The sequence below is a fragment of the Aotus nancymaae genome, unplaced genomic scaffold, assembly GCF_030222135.1.
Source record: "Aotus nancymaae isolate 86718 unplaced genomic scaffold, 86718_ANA_hifiasm-v0.15.2.pri h1tg000011l, whole genome shotgun sequence".
Taxonomy (NCBI): Eukaryota; Metazoa; Chordata; class Mammalia; order Primates; family Aotidae; genus Aotus; species Aotus nancymaae.
In genome coordinates, this window is record NW_026988422.1 from 15,337,796 (window position 1) to 15,342,607 (window position 4,812).

At 48.2% G+C, this 4,812-nt stretch overlaps 1 pseudogene; it reads right to left on the minus strand.

Moving 5' to 3' along the window:
* Positions 1–2,902: 2,902 nt before the first annotated feature.
* On the minus strand, positions 2,903–4,532 carry LOC105724989 (atos homolog protein B-like; annotated as a pseudogene).
* Positions 4,533–4,812: the final 280 nt, after the last annotated feature.

Here is a 4,812-nt window from a genome sequence, read left to right on the forward strand (position 1 = left end):
TTATATATTTAAAAAAATGCATAGTTTTATTGGCAAGAAAGGAAAATTTTTAGAGGCCAAAAATGACAGGAAAGCACAAATACAGAGAAAGCCATATTTGGGAGAGGGGAGACAAATCTTGGGTTCTAAGCAAGGGGGAAGTAGGATCAAAGACTCAATGAAAGCTGGCACTCCTAACAGGTGACATCTTCCATGAAAAAACAAAATAGGAACAAAAGTGCCCCTCAAAAGGAGTCCAGTAAATACAGTTCTCTCTATTACCCTCAGGATGCTGGGAAGGATAAATTTCTCCTGAAAGATTCATAACAGTGAGTCAGTCTCTTTGGATTTAAGTCTAGAATTTCCATTGCTTATATGAGCTAAGAAATCCTAAGCTGAGAGTTCAAAATATTCTGGGTTACATTGTGCCTCCAGGTGCCCGGTAAGAGCAAACACAAACTCTCCCTGAAGGCATACACCTTGGTTCCAAGCCTCAAAAAATCCCTAAGATACAATTTCAGTTAACATTTGCTCGAAAATAAAAATCACAAAATAAAGGAGGAAACAAGTTGTCACAGGAAGAAATCAAAGGAAACATCAAGATTCAGGCCTGTAGAAACTTTATTAGCAATGTTGAGTATGAAATATAAAAGAGGCATTGAAAGTATATGAAACTATAAAGCTGATTTTTTTTAAAGAACCTATTAGAACCTGTAGAAATAAAAAATACAACCACTGGCATTTAAAAATTTCAGTTCCCCAAGTGAAAGGAGAGTTAATGAACTAGAAGGTAGATATGAAGTCATTACTCTAAATGCCTAGAGGAACAAAGAGACTGAAAATATGGAAGGTAAGAGAAAGGGAAGATAAAGTGAGAGGGTGTAATACACATCTATAAAGAGTAATAATAGAGATAATGAGAGAGACTCATACTCAAAGTTACCATGGATGAAAAATTTTCAGAATTGGAGAAATAAAGAAATCCTGATTCAGAAATCCTTATGAACACCAAGCAGGATAAATCAGAAAATCACACTTAGACACACCATATTGAAATCATAGAATTTGAAAGATAAATAGATTGTAAAAGAAGCTAGAGAAGAGAAAAATTACCTATAAAGAAATGACAATAAATTGATAGTTTACTTGTCAACGTCATCAATGAAAACTAAAGGAGAGATATACATTCAAAATTCTTCATTGGAAAATATTTAACAAGCCAAATGTAATAGCTAAAGAGTTACATGCCCCAAATACCTATGTCTTGTTAGCTTTAAGAAAACACCAAGCCTGTAACTGGAATGAACTGCCCCACAAACTTGGAATTTCAATATGGTCATTTTCCCTATTTTTCCAGTTAACCACGTAAGTGCTTCCCTATGCCTCTGTATTCTGAAGCTCAGAATCTCCTTTTGGGAGTTCCCATGCCCCTTAATTGAATTATCCAAGAACACTGAGCACTTACTCCAAAGTAGGTTGGTCTCCTTCCAATTTGAGATGCAGAGGGAGATGAAATTTGGTCAGTTTGCACCACCCAGTGCAGTTACTTTCTCACTGCCATTTGTATTGCAGTTGAATTTTGCCTTGAAAAATTCCATGGATATTTGTTTACTGCAAGGGCACTCTAACAAATCCAGATCATTGCATAATCAGAGCAAAACCCCATTTGGGGTCTCTTAAATTATAACTTTCTTGAGTGACAATTATAACACCTCAGGAAGCAGTGGGTCACATCAACTACCTCCACTACCCCCAGATGCAGAATTACCATCCCAAAGTCTTAGGGTGGCCACCTTCCTTCAAAGAGTAGAGGCAGATTGTTTCTTTTTTCAAGTTTCCAAGAAAGAATTTATTTCTTTTAAAATCTCTCTCCCCCTCCCCCTTTTCTTAAAGTACCAGGAATAATTTTTTTCTGTTTTTGTTTTTTCAAGTTTCAGCAAATAATGCTTGTTCCCCTCAGCCCAGCCCCAGGAGTCAGGATTGAGGCTGGGTCAGAGTCTGAAATAGGGAATGGGATTGTTGGGAACCACATGATTGAGTTTGAGGGTTGCCCCTCACCCTAGATGAAGTAGGTGGGTCAGAGTCTGGCCAGGTGAGAAGAGGCACCCCAGTCCTTGGATCTGACTCTGCCCCCTGGAAACCTTCCTCAGTCACGCCCCAAAGCAAGGAGACACAGGTAGGAGGAGACGGACAACTGGAGTCTGGAGCCCTAGGGGAGGGGTGGTTAACCCCGTGTGTGCGCACATGCACACACTCTCTCTCACACATACCACACAAAGACAAGCTTGTGCACACATGCATATGTGTAACTTGGCTTTCAGAGATAGGTCAGAGGGTAAGGGCAGTGAAGGGACTAGGGGAAGGACATAGGAAGCTGAGGCTTTGCCTACTGACTCAGTCCCTCTGGAATAACCCTTCTTCTCTCAGCTGAGGGAGAGCAGTTCTCCTCCTGTCCCCTGCGTAAGCCTCTTCAACTCCTGAGTTTGGAGCAATATCTGAGAATGGGAAAGGAGGAAGGGTGATGCCAGTGATCAGGTGTGGGAGGTTACTAAGGCAATCCAATGTGAATAAATTATAAATTAAAAATAAATAAAATAAGTGGTCCTTGTTCAGGACAGGGAGGCAACACTGGCATGACATTCCTGGGAACTTGGGACAACCTCAGGGTGGCTCCGGTTCCTCCCTACTTCCTAAGCTGGTCTGGGAGACCCAAGGGAGGGGACAGATGCAGGGAGTACCTGAAGTAGGACAGGGTGTAGTAAGGATCGGGAGCTTTAAACACCCAAATAATCAATCCGGGCATGAGCGTGGGGAGGGCTTTGACTCAAGCCTGAGGGGTGCCTTGCCATCTCTCCATACATGTTCTCTAAGAGATGGGCAAGATGGCAGGTCATTGACCCACATTGGTTCAGAGTGCTGGCAATCAGAGCAAAGGCGAATAACGTGGATTAGGAGGGGCCTCAGTCACAGCCTGCAGTTCATAGGGGAGCCCTGTGTCCAGCTCCAGGCTCCGGTGGGAAAAAAGCAGGTGGAGGTCTCTATTCAGGCTTAAGAGGCCTGAGTGGGAGCTCTGGAACCTGAGGTGCAGAGAATGGCAGAGTAGGCGGTGGGTGGGGTTAGAATTTCCTCCTCACCCACGGGCACCAAAAAGAGGCGATTGCACAGGAAGAGCATGTGGGCAGCAGCCACGCCCAAGAGGTCAAAGATTACCAGGAACATTTTCACCACAGTCTGGTTGGGGTTAAATAAAGTCACTTGGATGGTGCCCACTTTGGACACACTGTGACTCTTCCTTCCCAGAGGGTTCAGATCCACAATGCCCAGTGGGGGTGGGGGCCTTTTGCTCAGAAACCTCAAAGAAGGTGACAGTGACAGGTAGCACGACATGCTGGGGGCAGTAGGACCCACTAACTCCCGTCTCTGCTGTGAAGCCCTCAATGTGGCCAGATGGTACAAAGCGTCCTTGCAGCAACAAATCCTCAAAGTTGCCCAGCAGTTTACAACTGACAGCAGGGGTAGAAACAGGGGAGGCATTGCAGGGACTCAGCAGGCCTGGCCCCTTCCAGAGGCTTCAAAGTGGGCCCAGCTTTAGGCGACAGGCACCTCTCAGCCTCCGCCCCATGGGAATGCAGTCTGTTGGGTCCAAAACTGGGCTCCTTGGGCCCAGGCAGCAGGTGGCTCCAGAGGGTGTGGTTTGGGCATCAGAACAGTTGGTAGCAGTAGGGTGGCCCAGGGTTCCCTGGCACCTCCAAAGGGCTGGTCCCTCTTCCTCAGAGCTGACATTTGGGGCTTCTCCAGCAGGAAGCAGCCTTCATCTGGTGGGGCAGGGGCCTGGAGATCCAGGGCTGGGGGCGTGTGCTTGGCACTGTGCCCACTGGCAGTGCTAGGGGACTCCCCTAGGCCAGAGGCTCCCCCATTGCCCACCCTAGCCACTGGGCTCTTACCACTTATTTGTGCAAGACTGTGCAAATCAGTGTCAAGTGTGTGCAGCTGGTCCAGAGGGCTGGCTCTGGGGACTGCCCCAGGGACCCCGTCCCCCTGGATCTGGGAAAGCCTGGTCTCTGTTGTGCAAAGTATTGCAGGAAGCATATGATGAGGGCCAGGAGGGACTCCAGGCCCCTGGAGTGCAAGAAGAGGTGGCACTACCTCCCTGTTCCACAACACAGAGGCCGCAATGGGAGAAATGCTGGCTGGCCACACCCAGTCCCAGCCCCAGTCCCTCTGGGCCCAATAGCCTCACAGGAGATAGTTCTTCAGGGGGTAGTCCCTCTCTGGCCCCCAGCCCAGGGCCTCTCTCCAGCTCCTGGGGACCCTCGGCAGGTGGGGCTGGTCACGTTTGGGCCCTATGAGGCTCAGAGGCACCAGCTAGAGGGGCAAAGATGGATACTGGTAGACGCTGGGAGATGTCACCGCCCCACCCGTACTGCTGGGCTATAGCCCTTGAGCGGGCCACCTCAGAGGGCCCCCTATCTGACTGGAGGCTGGGAAGGGCCAGCCTCTGGCTCTGAGGATGGAGACAGCTCTCTCTGTATGTGGCATATGAAGCCCCGCATTGGGTCTGGGGCATCACCCCCACACAGCTTTTATGCTGGGCCTGTGCTGGGGTATCTGGAGACATCCAGATGAAAAGGCCTCAAACCTAGCTGTGCATCCCCTCTTCCCGACTGATGCCTTGTTCCGGTAGCTTGCAGTCTGATTCATGCCAGCTGCACTGGCAAGGCGACTCACCACACTGTGTGCAGCTGCTGGCCTCAGCAGGACCCTGTAGTTCCATGGGTCCTGTTGCACTTGATGTGGTAGTAGAGGCAGAGTTTTAAAACCACAGCAAACACC